A 24,372-nucleotide genomic window follows, 5' to 3' on the forward strand; every position below is an offset into this window, starting at 1 on the left:
TCCCACATATCTAAATCAGACACATCACTAAAGATGTTACATGAAACACCCCAGCCATAGGGAATCTTGGTTTTATGATTATTCTGCATCTGATGCCCTGACTTAAGGAAGTGTGTCAGGATAAAAGAACTGCCATTTCTCCAAGAAGGAAATTTTTGTAAAAATTCTATAAGAAAAAAAAAATCACATTTCTCTTGGGGTCTGGCAGAGCCTTTAACAACTGATTATTAGAACAACAATGAAAAACTAGCATATCCAAGACAGATAAAACATGAACCAAATAAAGCTTAAGTTTCAAGCTTAAGTACTTGCACAAGTCTCTTAAACTCTACCTGATTTTGTACTTGGCAGCGTCGTTTTGTTTTGTTTGTTTGTTTTGGAAAGTGAGCCCTGGAAACTATAAGTCTGGGGACTCATAATACTCACCATTGTTTGCTACAGTGCAAAATAATAAAAATGAAAATATTGTGGATTTAGTAATTGATCACTTATATTGAACCATGATCAAATTGCTCAACTTTCCTCTGCCCTAGTTAGCTCATTTGTAAAATAGAGATAACATAACCTTCTCTACCTATATTAAAGACTTGGTGAGGATCAGACAAGAGCATTTGATCATTTTACAGATGATTATCAAAAACCTATAATATGCCAGCTTCGATGCCAGTTTTGGGGGACTTACTGATGAATAAAGACATGGTCCATGCTCTTGTGCTTTAATAGCCTAGTTTCACATAGATATCAACAAAGACCATCTAAATAAGTGTAATATATGTAAGAACATTTAATAGACTATAAGGTGATAACTCTAATGCCACTAATATGTATAAAAACCTTTCCAATGTCTGTGTTGCTTCTATAGATCTTTGTTTTTGATCATCAATATATCCATATGTGATTAATTCCTTGGAGGGGGAAGACAATCATCTCAAGGTATCTCAAACCCAAAATTAATTGGTACAAGCAAGTCAATTAAATAATGAGTAATAGAATGTATAATGGCTGTGGAGCCCAATATTAAAACAGCTGGTCAGCATGTTCTTTCCCAGGAGAAAGGCCTACTTAAATAAAGATCAGAAATTTGCTCAGTGAATATGTAAAATGATAATAAGGCGAGAACTATGAAGCTAAATCGACATAGGCTAACAACAGTAAGGCTATCTTAACTCGGTGTCCTCCTTTTAAGTAATCCTGGAGGCATATGCCATGCAAATGTGTCACACTGAATGGACACAGACCCTGCCATACTCCTCTCCAGTATCTTTCATACAATACTACAAAATGTTAGTTTTAAGAAAGATTACATTTATGGTGGTTCAAAACCTGAACTCTAAAACAGACTCTCCTAGTGAGGAAGAATCTCAATTCCTTAAGATTTTCACAAAACTCTGCACAAATTTACATAACACAATACAAGACAGTATGAATCAGGGAAAAAAGCTTCACTTTTGGAGTAGGAAAGACTTCTGTTTGAATCCCTCCTCAAATACATATTACTTTATGTGACCTTAACAAAGCAAATTATTTCTCTTTACCTCAGTTCCTTCTCTGTGAAGTATAGTAGTAGTCTCCTAATAGCTACAGAGATTCAACAAGGGAATTCACATAAGGCACTTAGAATAGTGCCTTCCATATAATAAATATTCAATAGAAATTCAGTCTTGCTACCACTGTTACAATCACCAGCACTTCTACTACCATTATTACTACTACCAATTATTTTGCTTTTAGTCTTACCATTGTTGCTGCTGCTACTATTCTAGACCTCATTTACCTCAAAATCATTTCCAGTATTTTCAGAAACTTTCACTTCATTTTTTTTTTTTTTTTAAGATTTTGTTTATTTAGTTGAGAGAGTGAGAGTACCAGCCGGGGGAGGAGCAGAAGGACAAGTAGACTCCTTGCTGAGCAGGGATCTCTGATTGAGCATGATCTCAATCCCAGGGCCCTGAGATCATGACCTGAGCCAAAGGCAGATGCTTAACTGACTGAGCCACCCAGGTGCCCCCACTGCATTCTTCATGAACTCATTGAGGAGGGTGTGCTCTACCTGCCCCAAACATTACCAAGTGACATAGAACTACTGGTTTAATCATTGTTAGACTATTACACAATTCTTTTTTGTCGTTGTTGTTAAGATTTATTTATTTATTTTGCAGGGGGAGCAGAGGGAGAGAGAGAATCTTAAGTAGACTTCCTGCTGAGCACAGAACCCAATGTGGGGCTGGATCCCATTGCCTTGAGACCACAACCTGAGTGGAAATCAAGAGTTGGACACTTAGCTCACTGAGTCATTACACACTTCCTGTAGCATGCTAATTAGCTCTGTCCCAGTCCCCCTCCTGGAACTGGAGGAGGCTGATCAAGAGGAAAGCCCACAAGATCAGCTCTGCTGTCTTATCAAGTGTTATGCAGGGGAGGCTCAATTGAGTAGCAGCTGAAGTCATCCTCACTACAGCCCTCTCCAGACTTATATCTGCCCATACTGAGTGCTCCTTTTCCCTTTCATCCAGACATGGCTATCACAGGAACAGACTGCTCCTAGCAAATAAGTCCACTTGAGGGAGAATGACAGAAACATGTTCTTTCCCTTATAAAATGGCCAAAGGAAGGGGAAAAAAATGAAATGAAGTCAGGGTTTCTTCAGCTAACATCTAAAAAGGGAGAGAAGTTGCTGAAAAGAAAACCCCCGATAGAGTAAGTACTACAACAAATGCTAAGAATGAAAAGATAGGAAGGAGGATTGAGAATGGAGGGGAATATATGAGCATGTATATGCATATATGCTCCAGCCAAGGAAATAAGGAGAAGAATGTTGATTTTATTCAGTATTAATAACAGGAGAGAGTTGTTTGACATGGCAACAACTACTTAATGCCCTGCAGAATCCCGAATGTACGCCATCCATCTCCTCTGACAAGGGGATTATTCCAATCTCTGTGCTGGAGTGAAGAAAAAGAACACAAAATGTTGTTTTCTATGAACTAGTTTTTTTTTTTTAAACCTCCTTGATAAATCTTCTGCATTTTGGTTCTTTCTGTTCCAATTAAAATAGTTGCCTGAGTTCAATTCGTGGGTATAATAACTAGGATTTCTTTCAGAGCTCCATTCCTAATTAAAAGCAGCATTTACAGAGAAAGGGTTTTACATACTTATGTATTACCTTATTCAATCCAAGCAAATTGCTTCCCTATGTAAACTCCTGAATAGTTTCATTTCTTCAAACACTGAAAGCCATTCTAATGTAGATTTTGCATTAATTTGGGGAAAGAAAATGCAGCATAGTCTAAGTGGAGTTACTATTTCTAAAATTAATTCTTGACTTTATAAATTGATATAAACACACATGTATGTATAAATGTGTATGTGTGCGTGTTCTATCTCTACAAGCCAAGTAAAGTCTGAACATTTTGATTATTCAGGAAATTTATGCAATTTTCCTTTAAAAATTTTTTCTGGAAAAAATGCTTAGAATTGGAGAGTAAATAGCGTATAATGATAATAGCACACCCTTTAGTAGTAAATAACAGGTTATTTATATACACTAATTTTAACACTATTATTATTTTCCCCATTGTACAGATAAGGAAGCTGCAGCACAGAAAGGCTAAAAAGTGGGATTCAAACACAGGTCGCTATGCTCCCCATTTTGCTCTCCTACCTCATCCTCCTTCACAGCACAGGGATGGTCTAATGGAGAGGCTATGGGTAGAAACAGACAACTCAGGGCTCAGAATCTAGCATTGCCTCTTTCTGGCTGTTTAATGTGGGACCAACCCCTTGGCCTCTCTGCTTTGAGGTTTTTTCTTTCTGACAAAATGGGGCAATCATGCCTGCAACTATAGGTCTAGGATAGAGGTCAAATTTAAGTTAACCTCTGTGAAAGAATCTTTTTTCTCTTTCTTACTCAGTTTGGCTCTAGAGATTTAATTAAACTCCATTTATAATTAGTCCTCTCTCTTCCTCCTCTATACAGTCTCAGGCTAGATGATGAGTCATCGTGACCATGGGTGTAATGAACATTTTAACAGTCAGATTTGTTTCTGCATTTCACATGGGGCTCAGTCCACTCATGTGTCTTAGTGCAGAGAACCTGCCTGAGGCCTTCACAGGAAGTATTTCTCATGGAATTGGTTCAGAAAATAAGCATATCCTTTAATGGATATAATTGTATTTGTTTTATTTTCTTAAAAATATATATTGGCAGTAGAGTTTTTAGGAGATTCTGCAGCTGTATCTAATTGGGAGTTGACAGTATTGGACACCAGCCCAGACTGCTGTTCAGAGATGATCCCAAGGTGCCCTTTGATTCTGGAGGTGGGAAGAGAGTCATTCCACAATTGTTCCTGCAGGTCTGATTCTTGGCATTCCTCTCCTGTCTTCCCATTGCATATTGTCTAGTGATAATGGATGGATGAGGCTTTTATAAAATAATTTTATCCTCCCTGTATGCTTTGATCTGCAAAGCATACAGGGAAATCTAGAAACCGGCATTTCTGTCAATTACTAATATAAACCATCAATCTAGTAAGCAGATTGTGCAAATTCAGTCCATATACTCTGACAATGCTTGATAAAAATGTCATAATTGGGGTTTTACTGATGAACTTAAGTAAAATAGATTTAAAAGACAATATGGTATGTCCCTCCAATCCTGACCAATATCACAATGATAGAAAGCTTCAGAAATAAGAGGTATTTCTAAAATATGTTATTGGAGATGGGAACAATTAAATGTGGCTCTAAGAACACAAAGGAGATAACTGAAATATATAGTTAAATAAAATAAATCAATTTCAGAAAGGCAAAGATAGAAATTTAAGCTTACTGTTTTTAAAGGCTAACTCTTGTCAAAGGAAAAAAAAAAAAAGCTTAAGTTAGAATGTTTCTAAAGGACCATGAAAATTAGGTAAGATGGCTTCAAAGATTCATTTTGCCAGTATCTACCTGTGTCTGTGTTATCACAACTAGTAAGACCTTTCTTGGCATATAACTTGAGTATAACAATTACATTGTTAAGAGTGATTATCCATTATATCTTATTAGCTTGCATTTGAGATTCTTTTAAATACCTGCAAACAGACAAATGGAATGATTTCAGAGATGCCCCTCAACTTTAAAAACCTATTTCAATTCTGAAAAATAAGCCCTTTCTTTGGTTTATCACAATTAACACTCCTTGATATGTATGTACAATGGATTTGTTCTCTCACAAGTCAATCAGCAATTAACATTTTGAGCAATATCAGAGGCTCCCATACACAAACCATTGGTTCGGTCTCAACATTACCACAATTTGTGTTTGTACAAAAATATCTGCATAATCATTTAAATACTTTATTCAATTTGGCCCCTAAGTGATTATATATTAGGTCTTATATATGAAGTACATTTAAGAGGAATATAGTAATCATTAGCTTCTTCTAAGAGTATATTTAGCTGGTCAACCACACACATTTGTGATGGGAAAGAACAAAATAAAAATAAAACTTGCTTATAAAATATTGAATATGTATCATCATGGACTCACTCTAAAAGGTAAGGTGCAATTAAGCATTTACTTTCTTTAGCTCTCAGGCTATAGAACTCTCCTTTATATTCTATGAATCTATTGTTAGACCTTTACACACTGAGTTTTGGACTCATTTTCAGAGAGGCATCATGGATGTTTATGGCTGGCATATAACCACTAGCCCACAGTGTTCTTCCTTATGTCTATGCTTCCCTTCCCTTTGGCTGCTTAAGGCACCTCTGTCCAGCTCTATGTTCTAAGCCAGACTTGTGTTGAGGGTCAGTCTTCTGATAGCAGGATTTTGTGAGACTTTTTACTTAAAAATCCATTTCAGAATCTTAATGTTGCTTGCATGAATTTTGGTTTTCTGATGAATTACTTCAGTATTTGGTATTTTAGTTAATAGTAGTTCCTTGACTTCTTGTGCTGTGTCTTCCCACACAGCCCCCTGAACTATACCAGGGTCAACAAACCTTTTCCGTGACAGTTCAGATTGGAAATGCTTTCATGTTTATGGGCCACAGGGTCTTGATTTGCAACCATTCAATTCAACTCTGCAGCATTAAGGTAGCCAGAGACAGGATGGAAATGAATAGATGTGCTGTGCTTTGATAAAAATGTATTTACAAAACAGGTGGCCGATGGTGGGCAGGATTTGGCTCACAGGCTGTAGTTTGCAGAACCCTGTTAATAGTACTGTTTTTTTTTTTTTTTTTCAATTTTACTCTCTTCTTCTTTGAAAGATTTGAGAGACATATTCTGTCAAAGCCTAGCCTCTCCTGAGCACCAGATGTCCCAGTCTCTCATACTGGCTTCTGCTGGTGGTAAAATTGCAATGTTCAGTGTCAAGTATATGACAGATGAGAGAAATGTGCCTGGGAGGGAACAAGGTGAAGGCTTTTATTAAGTTTAATGACAACAGTAACAAAGGAGGCAGCAAGTGTTTCTCATGCACTATGTGCCCCACCATTTGCTAAATGGCTTCCATCACTTCTGTCATTTAACCTGCCCAACATTCTTCAGAAATACATATTATTAAAGCCTCACTTTATGGATGAGGCATCTGAAGCTTTCCAAAAGTTACAGTTGGAAAAATAGTCAGAGGTGTAGATAGATTCCATGCCTCAGGGGCCCTGGCATGGCTGCAATCCAATTCCTCCCAGCCTCCTTTCATAATCCTTTTGCCTCAGTGGTTCCATTGCAATTAACACAATTCTAAAGAAGATGCTTCAGATGTGGATTTCCATTTGTTTTTTATATAAATCCACGTATGGGGGCACCTGGGTGGTACAATCAGTTGGGCAACAGACTCTTGGTTTTGGCTCAGGTCATGATTCCAGAGCCTTGAAATTGAGCCCAGTGTTGGACTCTGTGCTGATTGGGAAGCTTGCTTGGACTTTCTCCCTCTCCTTCTGCCCCTCCCTGCTGCTCTGCCTCTCTCTGTTTCTCTGTCTCTCTCTCTCTCAAATAAATGAATGAATCGTTAAAAAGAAAAAAAAGAAATCTATGTGTGAATAACAGGAGGAAATTCATGACCTTTCACTTGAGATGAGGAATGAGAATTTTGAAATGTTTAGTATCTTGCTTAAGACCAAAGAGCTAGTAAGCATCAGAGCCAGAAGAGAAGACTGGGTCTTTTGATTTCTAAATCAATGCTTTTCTCAACCATACCCTACTGGATTGTTACCCATGACTAACTTTTGTTTTCAACTTTTTAATATTTTTTAAGATTTTATTTATTTTAGAGAGACAGACAGAGACTGCGACCAAGATAGCACAAGTGTGCAGGAGAGGGAGAAGCAGGCTCCTTATTGACCAGGGAGCCCAATGTGGAGCTTGATCTCAGAACCCTGGGATCATGACCTGAGCTGAAGGCAGACCTATAACCAACTGAGGCACCCAGATGCCCGTTTTGTTCTCAATTGAAGTTTAAATCTCCTTTTCCTTGCTGCCACACTTAGGCACTGGAGAGAAGAGCATCATGCTAAGGATAAGATGCTCTATTTAAATCTTGCTCCCTTGTATTCAACCTGGCTATGCATACTCATCTATTTTCCACAGATAGAAACTACAAGATAGCTCTAGAGTTTATACAGGCACACAGAATCTATTAGATCTACAAACATGGAGTGTGGATGTTGAGTCATAGCCACAGTTCTGTTTTGGAGCCAAATGACTAGCCCTAGCCCCCTAGCCAAGCTTTGCTTCCGAGAATGGGGAGTGACTGGGCTTATTGCTGAATACGCTGAGGCATAGAGCATGATTGTGGCTTTAATTCTAAGTAAATTATGAACTTCCAAAGAGCAATGGTATTATAGTCTGATTACGTGGCTCTTTGAATGTAAAATTGGGATTGGTCTAAAAGAAAGAAGGCATAAGGCAAGGTATATTAAGCTCTATTTAATATCTACCACGTTTGGTTATCAGTTCTGCTAACTAGTATCAGATTCTACCCTGTAAATATAAAACACAGAGACATGTCCCTTTATTATTAATATCATAATTGTTCTTTAGTATCTTCAAATTCATGTTTGATGGAACTTTCATATAGTCAAGGACATCTCCTTGCTGTCTGCATTTTTATTTTATCAGCACATAAAAGCCCGGCAGAAAATGGGCCTTAATCCCCGATGAGCCTCCCCAGATGCCTTGGGGAGGACATCTAGGTTTTTCTCACTACATGATACTGTTTACTCATTATACGTATTTTCATCAATACCAATTGATTATTTTTTATAAAGTTAGGTGAAGTCTTCCAATAAAATTTATGCTAGTTTAATCTACATGCTTTTAAGCTACTTTTTATTCCCCTTTAAAAGTCAGGTTTCTGAGTAACAAAGCAGAAATTGTCTCAAAGAAGCAGTATTCAGCACATTTTAGTCTAAGGAGACACATAATTAATAAAATTTGCACACACCATTTTAAAAGGTGATCAGACCTTTTCTCTCTGGTGAATGCTAGAGAGAACATGTCTGACCAGTTCACAGACCAGTTATAGAGTCTGAATAATTCAAAAATTATTGAAAATAATGTACATGCCTTGTTTATTATTGTAAATGTAATCTCTAATACCTTCCAATTCACCAGGGTGGATTCCCTTGAAGATAATTTCATATGCTATTTAGGTATCATTGATATTATCAAGTGATGTCAGATTTAATTAGTAAAAAGCAGATTTTACAAACATTGACCTTGGTTCAGGGGAAATGGAAAAAAACAAAACAAAACAAAAAAAAAAACAAAACCAAAACCCTGAAGATAAGGAGATAACAATTGATGGATGGAACATTATTCTATTTGAGAAAACGAAAAATGGTAAAGCATTTAGAAATTGAATTCATGACCTGCAAAACAAGATCAAATTAAAAACTGTCAGACTGCTGAAAAAAATCTCTACATGTGCGAAGGCAGAACATTCTAGCTCTGAAATGTAAATGAGGAGAGTTAGAAATGTGAACTGAAAGCTGGTTTCCTTATTGTGAGGAGGTGGGGGAAAAAAGACTTAAAGGAGAGAAAAGTAGGTAAATATATCTGGGTTCTGAATTGGTGGTAATACTGGAAGGGGAGAAAGTATTAGCAATGGCACAGACTAGGTTAATTAGTGTTCACAAGGAAAAGGATTCTCTACCTGTGTTTTGTCTAAAGGATAGCAATCCCTACCTGAGTTTTACGATGTTTTATCCCGTGACGATACAAAGTACACCATAACCTACAACATGCATTGAACATTATTTTGCATGTGCTAGACAATTACGATTTATTGAAGAAATATAGGGACATTAAACCAAACGTGAAAAATGACCAAGAATGATAAAAGATAATAATGACTTATTTTCAATAATTGTCTGAGAATAAGTTAGATGATATTTTTTGGTATTTGAGAGAAAAATGGAAACAAAGTACTGATTACACTGTAGATTTATATATAAGTAGGAAATCCTGAGGTGTAATGTGCCTCTGTTAATTCTGATGATAATAAAGAAGAAGGATTATAAAAAATATCATAAAGAAATCCTAAGGATATAAACTACATGTAAAAGGGCAAGTGATCTTAGTTTACTAATCCTAAGAGACACGACTATAAAATAAAGATTCTTAACACTAATGAATTTTCTTTTTTCTTTTTTTTAATATATATTTTTATTGAAGTTCAGCCTGCCAACATAAAGATTTTTAAAAGATGGGCAAAATTGGATTGAATATCGAGTTAAAATGAAATAGTTAACTATAACAGTGTGCATGATGATAAAATGCAATCATTTTTTAAACACCTCCCGTTTTATCATTTATTGGGGATAGGGTAGATATTAGTCTATTTGATGAATGAGGATGGTAAACCTTAGTAAACTGCATTCAGTCACTCATCTGACTAAAGTGCAGATGAAGAAAACATTCAAATTGCAGGACCACAGAAGTCTCCCTGAGAGGATAAGGGTAGTGCTTGCTAATAAATAAAGGATGGAGAGTATCTTATAAGGTAAAGGAAGGAGGAAGGTAGAATGGAAGGGAACAGCTTTCCAGGCAGATAAAAAAAAAAAAAAAAAAAAAAAAAGCAGGTGCATAGTCCCTGTGGTGGAAATATTAGTGGCATAACAGCTCATAGAAAGCTTCTGCTAGGGATCCCTGGGTGGCGCAGCGGTTTGGCGCCTGCCTTTGGCCCAGGGCGTGATCCTGGAGACCCGGGATCGAATCCCACGTCGGGCTCCCGGTGCATGAAGCCTGCTTCTCCCTTTGCCTGTGTCTCTGCCTCTCTCTCTCTCTCTCTCTCTCTCTCTGTGACTATCATAAATAAATTAAAAAAAAAAAAAAAAAAAAGAAAGCTCCTGCTCATGGGGCACCTGGGTGGCTCAGTTAGTCTGGCATCTAACTCTTGGTTTCAGCTCAGGTCATGATCTGGGGGTTGTAGGATGTAGCCCCATGTTGGGCTCCATACTCAGTAGGGAGTCTGCTTGGGATTCTCTCCCTCTGATCTTTCCCTGTATTCTCTCTCTCAAATAAATAAATGAATACATCTTTAAAAAGAGAAAGCAAGTTCCTGCTCATCTACCAAGTGCTTTTCCCCAAGTTGCTCAGGCAAATAGATTTGATTTCCTATGTGTTCCCTCAAAGCATTATTGTCATAGCATTATAACCCTTATCGACTTCTAGTAAAATTATTGTTTTAGGTATTAATTTTCTTCAACAAGTTATAAATTTAACCTGATATGAAAAGCTTCCTCTCAGCTTTACTTCTCATTGTTCATCTTGGCAGAGCATAACATAACTTGTAGCAAAGATTGGAATCTAAAAAAATACTTAGAAATATCAGTGAGTATACAAATGAGCCATATGAGAGGCCATCTTCACTTAAAATACAAAATTAGTAAATATCAAAAGGTACTTTTTTCCAACAAAATTTTAAGAAAGAACATTTAATAGAAATGTTTTTAAGCAAATTAAAAACACAGGTGTTTAGAGCATAAGTACATAATATGGTAAATTGTTCAAAGGAAATAACCAAAGCAAGTAGAATTTTGGCAATGATTGTTATGTAACACCTGAAAGGCAAAAACAAATCTGTCTTGAAATCTTTAAAATATATTTAAATACAACTCTTGAAATCCATGAACTAAATTATTATATTCCTCTTCAGGACTGAGAGCAATTCATAAATGTTGTAGTAGGGCCTGCAAAACATGTTGATTTATCTTCTTTGTTAATAATTTACTGGGGAGTATGATGCGTCTTTCTTTCTCTCCTAGACATTGCTGTTTTGGTTTTCTTTTTCTTGATAACAAGGCAATTTATACCCAAAATGGTAGAGAAAAATGCCCCAGAAGACTGGAACATAGCTATCTTCTGTTTGTCCACTGAGGCTCTGTTGGATATTGATTTTAGAATGTTTGGAGCAGTATTCTTTTTCTAACTATTGCTGCTGCTTTCATTTTTGTTTTAGAAAACAAGTCAATATTTCACAATTTAGATATTTCCTCCAAAATAGTTATCCTATGAAGTAGAAATAATGGAGTTCCAAGCTCCCAGAAGTATTCTGGGAATCTGATTAGTAAGGACTACTTGAGTCACTTACTATGAATTGAAGCTCTGATGTATTTAAATAAGATCTAATGGTCTCTAGGTAGTGCTGGTGAACCCATAAACTGTCTGGTATAACTTCCAATCAATGTTTTGCCTAGCAGGAAAATGACTTGTGATATCCGAGGCAAAAGAATGTGTGTATGCATAGGCACCTATACATAGGTGGTATATATGTCTGTGTATATGTATATGTACTCTGAGAAAGTATTTTGATATTATGAGAAATTTTATATCACAATATTTTTTAACATCTCTTATTTTCTCATTACAAATCACATAAATAGAATCTAACAAAAATATTCTTGGCTAGTAGAGATCACAATTGAAATAATGTTGAAACCATTGGTCTTAGCTATGATTTGCCATCACTAATCAAGAAATTAATAATGTAACAAGTAAACATCATAGACCATGCATAAGCATCACTATGTTCCTTTCTAGACCCATTTTTTACCTTTTTTTGCCAGCTAATTGTAACAAGTGAACCAGAAATGAAAATTAACCAAGAATTATACTTTGTGTGGCTTTGTTAGTATATTTGCAATAAAAATGTTTAAAATACACATACAGGTATCCCTTGCTTTTTTAAAGTTCATGTCATGCCACTAACTTTTATGAAAGACCTACATTAGTACCTGTCTTTCCTAACTGAAATAAATCCAAAGAGGATTTTTACTTCTACAAAAAAAAGAAGAGCAAAAAGCAAATATAGTAAATATAGTGTTCAACATTTGTTTTGCAAAGAGCCACTCTACAGGTAGCAGCATCCTGAGGGGCCCACGTGGCTTCTTCCTGAGGAACCATACTCGGCATCTCAGCATCAAGCTGCTGTAGCTTTGAATTGCCTATGAACATCTATGTTTTATCTTGGTTATGTTGTGAATCCATTAGCAAGATATATCTTAAGATATCAGAAAAGCCTAAGAGAGGTTAGTGTTGGGGTTTGGGAACTCTCAAAGATGTTTCCATATAAATTAATGGTAATTGCTTCTTTACTTCATGCCATTTCAACTTACAAAAGTTTTCATAGGAGCCCTCTACTTTCAGGTAATGGAGGAAATCTGTATGTGAAATGAAAGCACAGAATAAAAAACTAAGCAAAAAGATGAAACAAACAAACAAAAAATACCCACATACAATAAAAACTAACCCAGAATGGAATAACCTACAATGTCCCAGGATCAAACAAATGACCCTTCAACAGCTAAAAAGCACTATTTCAAATGATAAAGTTCCAGGTCAAAGTAGCTTAAGAAAAAGTCAGCCTTCACGATTGAAATAGTTGGTAAATACAGAGGAGGAGCTGGAACTGGGGAGCAGAATTAGTCACCCCACAATATGACTCTGTGCCATAAAACTTATTTGGGGCTAACCATTTTTGAAAGGCTCTGAAAACAGAGTAGAACTTTTCCTCTTAAAAGACACAGTTACTCTTAGGAGGGAAATCTCTTGTAAGGGGGTGTCCTTCTCTACACCATCTCTAGAAACTCTTATTAATGAAGAATGCAAATTTGGGTACTTTAAAAAAAATTACACGGGAAATTCTTTATTATATTATCAGTTCTATAATATCATCTTCCTTAAAAAAGATTTAAAACTGGATGACAGATTATTTCCTTTACTGTTGCAAATAATGTAAATTTATCAGCAAAGAGGTAAGTATCGAGTCATTTTTCTTTAAGCATGAACACATAAGGGAGCAATAAAATAGATTATAAACCTCATTTGGCCTGATCTTATAAGAAGTCACTCCAGCTGTCTTCAGTCCTGCTCTGCCTATAGGAAGATTTCCAGGACAGGTTTGTGTCATTCAGTCCACCCACAATAGGTTGGACAGGATAGTCTGTAATAACTGCCAGGATACCACATTGCATTCTGGGCTCCTTGACTGGCATTTGGCTTTACGTTCCAAGAGTACCTCCTTTGTGAATAGTCCTCTCCAGTGGCACCAGGAGGAGGGATATGGCCTCTCTGGTAAATGTTCTGATTCTGTGAAATTTTTCTTACTGACTGCTACAAATCTTGGGTCTGACTGTGGAAATGCTGAGAAGGTACTGGGTAACCTTGGGTCTGATGTAGGTTATACCAATGTCCTTGATGAACAGATTTAATAGTGGTGTGGACTGGTTCCATCATATGTGTTGTATCTTTAAAACCACTTGATCTGGATACACTGGAATCCCTATTCCTTCTGATGAGATGAGATCTTTCTGAAGGTCTTCAGTGTAGTTTTGTCTTTCTAAGCAATGTCCACGGCACCTATTGAATAATTCATTTGCATCATCTGGCCTCATGCCTTGTACATCAATCAAATATCTGCAGATGAGACAGCCAGTCCTGTTTAAACCATGGGTACAATGAACACCAATAAGTTTGTCATTGTCTGTATTTTCTTTTAAAAACTCATTAACAGCACATTTGAATTTAAAAATAGTGTCATCATCCACCTGGGTGGATCAGTGATTGAGTATCTGCCTTTGGCTCAGGTTTTGATCCCGGGGTCCTAGGATTGAGTTCCACATCGGACTCCCTGCAGGGAGCCTGCTTCTCCCTTTGCCTATGTCTCCCTGTCTTTCAAGTATAAAAATCTTAAAAAAAAAAAAATAAGAATGCAGATTCAAATTTGTGTAACAACAATACCCTTTTTTACTCTGCTTTTCTGGTAACCTTGCATTACTGGCCTTCCACCAACTTCCAATATTTTTCTTCTGTCTTTAGTTGGAAATAGTATTTAAGGCGATGACTTAGGTCATTTTGGAGAGTTACTTCATTTTCTTGGATATTTCCCATTATACAAGAGGTATTTATGTTATTAAACTTGTGTTTGTTCCTCTCCTGTTAATCTTTTTATTAGCAGGAGAGGAGTGGGGAGGAGTTCTCAGCCAGGAATCTGGAAGGCTGGAGGAAAAATTATTTCTCCTCTCTACACTAGAAATTCAGTATTGCCAATAATGCCTCTTACTCTCTTATTCTGCCCCCCTCACCCTGGCTCTCTCTGCTGCTTTCTGGATGTCAAATTCAGTCTCATCTTTATAAAACATGGGAGCCAGCAGGAGAGTGGGATTAGGGGCCATCACTAGAGATATGAACTAGAGTAAGCAAACAGATATATATTCCACAACTTATAGGAAATTGATTGGATGCCCTTTATTTATAGTCCATATGCAAATACATTTATTTATAAATGTGATATTGAACATATTATTCTACTGTATGCTTTTAACCCTTAACTATCATTCACACCAGTACATAAATGTCAAGCCTATCTTTCGCTTAATTATTTCATAATATGAATTCATAATATGTTTAAATCTGCTACTTACTCGCTATCTAACTTTGAGCTAGTATTTAGTATCTCTACAGCTCATCTTCTTCACCCAAAGAATTGGGACAATTACATTATTATTAGGATATAGAGAAAATTAAATGATTTAACAAATGTAAAGTACTTAGTATATTGCTGATGCATAGTAAGAACCTGGTAAAAGTGATCTACTATTAATTATTATTATTATTTTATCAATTATGCATGAGCATACAGATTCATTTTTCATCACATAAACACCTAAAATAGATATTCTTATATTTATTATTGTGTAAAAATATTTTCCCCTTTAATTAACAGAAATTGAATTAATAGATTAAAAAAAGGTTTGCACATTTAAAATGTTGAGATATTGCTAGATGGTTCTCCTGAAAGGTTGCATCAGTTCACGTATCCATCTCTAGGGACATTTCTCTACATTCTTAACAGTATTAAATTTTTAGATGATTACAAGTAAGTCTGTTTTAAATCCTACCTTTGGATTAAAAATAAATATTCTTTATCACATGCTATCCTAAAATGTTACAAATCCTTAAAAGAGGAATAAAAAGAAAGTTAAACAGTGTTTGGGGACCATAAAAGAAAAAAGTTTTCCAACTGTGAATCCTACTGCTGTTGATTAAGAAGGTATCTGGGGAAGAGTTAAATAATACTTCTGGGGTTACCGGCCTTAGTTGCGAAGTAGAAAATTCAGGAAAAAAGCCAAATGTGTTTAATTTCCCACAATACATCACTTCAACCATCTGTGAGAAAGATAATGTTCTCTTAAAAGGAGAAACAATTACTGAGAAAGGGGGTTTAGGGGAATTACTTGATACTTATTTTGTGTTCTTCAATTAGCTCTTTGTTAATGTATTGCTAAGACATAAAATAATTAATAGCTTGAACACTAATGTTGAACAAAATAAAGAGCCATGACCTAAAATGAAATGATATTTCCATTTATAACTATGGTATAACTTTATTTTGTGCACATGATAAAATTAAAATATGATCTCCATCTTCCTGGATACATGCATGGATATATAGTCAAATAGCTAAGAAAAATCGTATATGTTGACTTACTTAATAAAATATTATTGTAACCTAGATGATAGATCAAAGAGAATGGCTTCTCCAATAGAATGATTTTAGGTAGGATGTTTTTAAAAATACTAATTATGGGAAGTTATTGCTCTTTTCCATTTCATTTCCCTACAGATGAGTATTTTTTCAATTTTTTGACATTTTCTCTCTCTCCAGGTTATATCTAATAAATCTCTAGACTCTATTATATATGTATAGCAAGTACTTAGGTTCCATTATCCACTTTATGGAAGTAGAAAAATTTCCAAGAAACACTGCCTCCATGGCAGAAAAAGTCAACTATACAAAGAACAATACCGTAAATTACAGGATCAAATATCTCAGCGAATATGTTCTCCAATTGTACATTAAAATTCATCTCTCTAGTGGTGTTACAAACAACATACTTGGAAAAATTCATAAGAAACTTCAAATTATGTGAAACATTTGGTTTGCAAGGACAGGCTTAAAAAAAAAATCCTGTGTAAAATTCCTAGAAACACAATTTATGTCCTAACATGCTTAAAGGCTAGGGTTGTCCCAGGCAACGGCAGCTTTTGTTCAGCATATCTGGCTTTGGGTGGATTCATGGACCGTTTGCAATCAGTGTTGAAATGCAGGCTCCAGTGAAAACTGTGAGAAGCTGAGAAATGTTACATGCATAATTCATAGTTCCCTCATCACTGGATGTATGCGTGTGAGGATTCAGGGTTACACTGCTACCCTAGTTCATTGAAAGTATAAATTTGAATATATTCAACATTCTTTTACTCATTTTTAAAATCCCATATCTTTTATTAAAAGGAAGATTTTCTGGAAAGGTATTCTCACTTTTACACTCACAACTTCCTACCATGACCCACACAGCCCTAAATTATCTGCTTTGTATTATTCCAATCTCATTACACATTCTTGTCTCCCTCCTGACTTTTTAGTTACACTGGTCTCTTGACAATTCCTAGAATATTCCAAGCTATTTCCTCACTCAGGACTGTGGATATCACACTGTTTTTTTCCACTTATGGTGGGCAGATTCTAAGATGGCCTCCAGTGATCTCTAATTCCTGAAATTCACATCCTTGTTTAGTTCTTTCTCCTGAGTATGGACTGGATCCTGTAATCAGCTTCTAATGAATAGACTACAGCGATATAATGGAATGCCACTTCAGTGATTAGGTATAAAAGACTGAATACTATTTCTTATTTCTTATTTCCTCTAAGAGAAGCCAGCTGCAGTGTAGTGAGCTGCCCTAAGGAGAGGGCCATGAGGCAGAGCACTGAAGCAGGTCTTTGACCAAAAGTCATCAAAGAACTGAAGTCTTCAGTCCAATAGCTGGTGAGGAACTAATTCTGACTATATCCACATGAGTGAGCTTAGAAGCAAATCCTGCTCCAGTAGAATCTTCAGAAACCACACGAATCAGAGGTTCTCAGAATAGCTGTACCTAGATTCATGACCTGCAGAAACCATGACTAATAAATGTATATTGTTTTAAGCCAATTATTTTTGAAGTAATTTGTTATGCAGCAATGGATAACTAATATGACACCTAAGCTACTCTTCTCTTGGTCTTTGTTTTCTCCTTTTCTTCACTTCTCAGTTTCAAAGTCACCTCCTCAAAGAGGCTTTCTTTTATCATTCCAAGTGAAGTATATTATCCTTTACCCTTTATTTTCTATTTAAAAATTTGTTGGATTTCTTACTTAATTACAAAGTAGTATATAGTTTTCTATAGTTTTCACAGTAAAATTGAAAATTAAGGGGAGGTTCTATCCTTCTCTTTTCCATAGTATCTATCACAGTGTCTTATATTTAGTAAGAACTCAATAAACACTTGCTAAATAAGTTATTAACAGATTCCATAACTTATGGAGCATATATAATCCATAAGAGTTTAGTTTTTTTTTAAATAATTATTATTTATAATTGTTATTATTGGTAGGATATTTAGGTTATGAAAATGACTATGAAAAATAGAATATAATAGATAAGTTGTAGATATGTTATGAACTTCACTCAAATATCTATTTCAAATTTTTCTTTAAATGATTTTGTATCTGTTTAAGATTTATGGGGGCTGACTTTATCTAATAGATAGTGAAGTCATCTTAGATATATGCAAGAAACAAATGAAAGAGAAAGCTTCCAGTATTTATAAAATATTTCATGTCTTCTCCATCTTTAGGGTTCTCACAGAATAGTATTGATGATTAGAATATAGACACAGATATCCATAAAATTTCCTATTATCATTTAAAAGGCTGAATAGTATAACAAGTCACCAAATGTTAAATTTTTATATGTAAAGTAGCATCAAAAATATTGAAGTAAGTTTGAGCTACAGATTTGTGAATCTAAGAATTAAGTAGTGGTCTTAAAATGAAAACATATGTAATCTAAAATTTTTGTAAAATATGACATTGTACATAGAGATTCTTTTATTCCATTTATGGCAATGCCCTCTGTTACTAATAAAATAATCTGTAGTTTCATAAATTGTTTAAATTGAGTTGAAGGAAGGGTCAAATAGCCATAACAAAAGATGTTGGTTAAAAAAACAAACAACACAAATGTAAGACAAGATCCTTTTGAAAAATATACCAGAAATGCGGAAATGGGCTATAATTCTCAGATATATTTTATGGAAGATGAAGGATGAATTAAATGATAAAACCAGCTATCTAGGATAGAGGATATACTTCTCTTAACATGAAAATTAAGTCTGTACTAGACTCAGACAGGCTGACTGGCGTTTTTATCCTTGTTCTGCCATTTATTCACTTTATGGTTTCAAACAGTTACCAAACATCCTTGAGCCACTATATGTGAAATGAAGGAAATAGCAGGACTTTTCCTTGATTTGAAGGCTAAGTGGGTTTCTGCACATAATGGTCAGTACCATTATATGCAGTAGCACAGGGCCCATGATAAATAAAAGCTCAATATTATCAGCTATATAATTAATGGGAATTTTTATTATCATTAACTTATTATTATTATCTGCTACCACTACCAAAATAGGAAAAAGAAAGAGAAAATTATATCATATCTATTACAGTGGTAAATAAAACTGAGAATTATATCAGTATGTTGATGAACTGCCATTGATAGTTACCTGTGAACAACAATAAGGTAAAAACTTTTGAAATCCCCTTTGTGAAACATAAGTTATATACCTATATCACAGAGACTTTTCTATAATTCACCACTTGTAATAAAATGTACCAATACAGCATTGGTTGGTTGCACAAAGTAAATATTTATTGAAAATATCATAAAAAATTGTTATAATTAACAATTATATTTATGATCTTCACACTTAAATCTAATTTCTAATACCATAGGGAAAAATAAACATGTCTAGAGACATATCAAAAGGGCATTATATTTTGTCCTTAAAGATAAAAATTCATGATTTCCAAGGTAAACTTAAATTTTTAATGTACATTACAATAGTGATGTGATTATGGATTTGATGATAGATCTGGCTATACAGATCTGATTTTCAATACTCATTTCTGCCAATGTTACTATAAATACCAACAATTTCTCTTTGGCCTCTTCTACACTTAAAGACACTTAGAGTTTTTACTAATTATTTCCTAGAGCTATCTGAAGCAGAACTTCCCACTGCTGCTTTAAGTTGTATATCAATGTTAGATCACAAAGCAACATGATTTGAAATTATTACTGGTTTCTATAGAACAGTTGACAGATTCTTTAACAAAGTGTTTGAGATGTTTGTGCTAACATTTCTTTTTTCAAACTTGCCACTTATCTCTGCCTCTCTTTTTTGTAGCCTTAATGGACTATTGGAAATAATCTGAGCATGCCTTGCATTTCCATGGCTATATACTTTTTCACAAACTCCCACATGGCAAATGTCACTACACCAAAATTTTTAGATCTTTTATCTTCTTCAAGTCTGAGGTATTGTCATCATCTCCAGAGAATCCCCACTCACTTTGTTCCTTGCATATCTTTCACTTCTAAAAAGAGCTAATGACTCCTTTTAGTGTGTGCACTTAATTTTTATCACCAGCAGAGAACAACAGTTGGCAGTTGGCATTTGATTCTTGTATTGTTTTTCCCAAGATGTTATGGTTTCTCTGACAAAGATGTTATATTTTATTCCTCTAACTTTAAGGCTAGCACATAGTTTGGAAGCCATTAAGTATACCTTCAGCTTGATGTACTGAACTGAAACTAATTTCACTGTTATCTTCAAGTTTAGTTTCCAGGGTTTGGTTGTTGGTTTGTTTTAAGCTAGCACAATGGATCATACACAGCAGGAAGCAAAAATATTAATGAATATATGAATGAGTAACTCTTATTCTTGTGAGAAGTAAAGCAGAAAGAGATGAAAAGTCCCTTGCCTTGACCTCCACCACAGGTATGCATACATGTATAGGTGCATCATTTTTTAGAAAAAAACAGTAATATGATTGCCACAGGAAATATCTGACTTATGATTTTTTAAAAGATTTTATTTATTTATTCATGAGAGGCACACAGAGAGAGGCAGAGACACAGGCAGAGGGAGAAGAAGGCCCCCTGCAGGAAGTCCATTGAGGGACTCAATCCTGGGATCCCGGGATCACGACCTGAGCTGAAGGCAGATGCTCAACCACTGAGCCACCCAGGCGTCCCCTGACTTATGATTAATAGTTGTGACTGTGTTCTATTCTGACTTTAAAATCTTTATTATTTGAAATAAGACATCAATATCAATATTCCAGGGACACCTGGGTGGCTCAGCAGTTGAATGTCTGCCTTTGATTCAGGGTGTGATCCCAGGATCTGGGATCGAGTCCTGCATCAGGCTCCCTGTGAGAAGTCTGCTTCTCCCTCTGCCTATGTCTTTGCCTCTCTATCTCTCTGGTCTGTCTCTTATGAATAAATAAATAAATCTTTAAAAAGTAAGAAAATATCAACATTCCAAACACGCTTAGGACTATAAATTCCTGAATGATTGGCTCTTATTGACAAATCTGTGGATAGCTAACTTGACTCATTTGATTAGATGCAGCTACTCTTAAAACAACCACCAGATTCTTGTAAATTTTCTTAAAATTTGGAATTCAATTTTTGCTCTATACTGTGTATTTTTAAAATAAATTTTAATGCAAAATATGTCAACAGAGTGTCATGAAAGTAGAAAATTTAGGAAGCAAACATCCTATTTTAAGGCAAAATGTTTGGGATGAGATACTACAAGTTTATATAGTTGGTTTCCATTATAAACAGAACTTTAAAGAGCAAGGTAAAATATATGGAGAAAGTGGAGAGTGCCAGATGAATACAATCAGCAGTGATGATATATGTTTACAAATGTATGCAGTTATATCTATATGCATGTGCATAGATATGTATGTATATATGTATAATGGCATGAATAGTGAGGAAACAAACTTTTGATTGGATGATAGACTCTTAGATTCTACACACCTATGTATATGCTTCTGAGCCAAGGGAAGGTATTGGTAAAGGCATCAGCTTTTCAAAAACTTAAGAGCTAGTGTATCAAGAGTAAGAACTGTTTTGTTTGTTGTTATTGTTGCTGTTTTTGACTCAAACAAGAATGTTATTCTTCAGGAAGAATCAGCTGGATATAATCACCATAAGACAGAGCAAATATGCAAATATCAAGATTTGCTGAAGAATGTTTCAGAAAAGTCAGCTGAACTTGCTGACTAGGAAAGCATTTGCATATAACAAGTGCTTATTTTAAAATATCATTTTTGAAAAATCATGGATCTTAAATAGCTACATTGCCAAGGAAGAAAAATAGAAACTTAGCTATAAAGCAGACAAATAAATTATTAGAGTCTCACTTAATGCTCAGCGATAAAAAAGTTATTATTGGATTGTAAGAACAAGGAATCATTGAAGAAAAAAGAGTCAGAATGGAAAACTTACTCTCCCAGCTTTTACCACACAAATACTCTCAGAAATAGGCAAATTAAATGATAATGAAAATGTTTGAGATGGATAAGCTCAGCTTTGAATCTTTGCTGGTGTTTCAGCTGGATATCCTGTCCGAGACTACACCTGCCCATTTGTAACATGTATTATTAAAAACTTCCCCCTACCCTGTGACTACACACTAATAACAATACTTAGGGAATAACTAATGTTCTTCCAATGATCAGCTCTAGGATTAGAGTATACAAAAAATTTTAACTACTATTATTTTAGATTTTGTCCAGGTGACCTTGACACCATTTGTCAATTTCAGTATAATATGGTTTTGATTTATCCTCTACAAGTACATATAATTATTCCTTATTGATAAAGCAGAAAGAAGAAATGCATACCTCCATATATTTATAAATGGTACAACCTTACTCTAAGGTAAGATTGTGACCCCCCTTGAATAAATCTCTTTCCTTCCATTGCTTCCAGGAATAATTCATTGATAAGCATGAGGTATGATCCTCAAAAGAAAGAGGTTCTTAAAATAACACTGAGAACATTTTTAAAGACTGTAGAATTATACAAGAGAAGTTTCTTCCCATATACCCAATTAGTCTAGAAGAGACAAAGAATAAAGGAAGAATCATTTCTTTTAGAACATACATGATACTGAGGTGATGCATATCCCCATTGTTCTATCTCAGCCACCTAAACATGATTTTTTCAAATGAAAAAGAAACAGAGTAAATTCTGCTCACTGAAAAGGACGATCATTTTTTCAAGTTCACATTATACCTGTTGCTCTAACTTACTGAATACAGTGAAGCACCTAACCTTTTCTTGTCCTGTTACCACTCAAGATAGCATTTGTTCAGGCTTCACAATAGCAATTATTAGTAATGATTTCAACTGAAGACCTTTTGTTATCTTGGTTTAAAACTGATGTAGGATATACAAGTGTCTACAGAAAAAAGAACAAAAAACAACTTCCGGAAGGCTCAGCTTCAAAACAGCCTGATTCTTTGTAATATCTATAATTAAAGTCTCTGAAGAGAATACAACTTCAATTACAGTGAGTCCTGACAATCCATAGGATGAAATCACAATAAGTAAAACCTTCAGTAAAATAGGAGAACCTACTCTCAAAGAAAATAAGTGACCAACAATTGGATGCTAAATTTGGGAGGTGAATTGTTTTATCAAGAGATATTATTATGGAAAGTACAAATGGACACAAATGGGTATTATGTATTCTGTAAAATATGAATTTAACTGCCATTTAGATATAGTCTCATGACTTCAGGATCACATCGCTGACACTTCTTTCTACATTTTTTTATAAATCTTTTTTTTTTAAAGATTTTTAATTTATTTATTCATGAGAGACACAGAGAAAGAAGCAGAGACATAGGCAGAGGGAGAAACAGGCCCTTCTTGGGGAGCCTGATGCGGAGCGCAATCCTGGGACCCTGGGATCAAGCCCTGAGCCGGAGGCAGATGCTTTTTGTTTGTTTTGGTTTTGTTTTTGTTTTGCTTTTTTACACTTTCTTATTCTCTACTTTTGAAGATCTCCTTTCTGAAGACACTACCTATTTATCTACCTCTATATTGATAGGATTAGTGATAAACCAGGAATAATTTTTCTCTATGTCTGTGCTTCAGAAACTTTAACGTGCATGGGAATTCCATAAAAATTTTGTTAAAATTTAGATTCTGATTTAGCAGGTTGGGGGTGGAGATAATGATTCTACATTGCTATACGTTCCCAGATGATGCTGATACTACTTGTCCACGGACCACACTTAGAGTAGCATGGTTCTGTGTGATCTGCAGTAGGAAAAATGCATGTTATACAGAGCTGGGCCAATAATCACTAGCCTTGCCAGTTGCTGTAATTAAAGTCTTAAGCCATAGGAACTTTAATTATGATAATTCACAAACTTTCGAGAAGAAAGAAGCGATAGAGAACTGGACAATAAACTGCATTTCTTATTTGATGAATGACAACAAATAAATTTCTCCAAACCTATTTTTTATAATCTGTATAATGGGACCAAAAATACCTACCTTACAGTATGTAAAGATTATGTGAGATACTGTGTTGAAGGCACTTATCACAGCACCTTGCACACAATAAGAATTTAATAAGGGACATTACTTATTTACTAGTAAATACTATTATTACTATCATCAAAATAGAATATTGAAGACCACAGGGAAAATCCAGACTAGTGTATCTACTACATAAGTGAGGAAACTGAAGCCCAGCAGTGGAAATGACTTGTTCAGGATTGCATAACAAATCAGTAGTGAGCTGAGGTAGGAATTTTATCTCTTTTTCATACAACTAACTCATTAATTCACCCATTCATTCATTAAAACATTGTAGTTAGTATGCTGTGAATACAAAATGAGAACATATGACACCTTGCTTTCAAGGAACATTGAAGAACTGTTTTCCACTACAAGGGCATTTTA

At 35.1% G+C, this 24,372-nt stretch overlaps 1 pseudogene; it reads right to left on the minus strand.

The window, feature by feature from the left end:
- Positions 1 to 13,128: 13,128 nt before the first annotated feature.
- On the minus strand, positions 13,129 to 14,661 carry LOC112651675 (RNA/RNP complex-1-interacting phosphatase-like; annotated as a pseudogene).
- Positions 14,662 to 24,372: the final 9,711 nt, after the last annotated feature.

This window comes from Canis lupus, chromosome 4, assembly GCF_003254725.2.
Source record: "Canis lupus dingo isolate Sandy chromosome 4, ASM325472v2, whole genome shotgun sequence".
Taxonomy (NCBI): domain Eukaryota; kingdom Metazoa; phylum Chordata; class Mammalia; order Carnivora; family Canidae; genus Canis; species Canis lupus.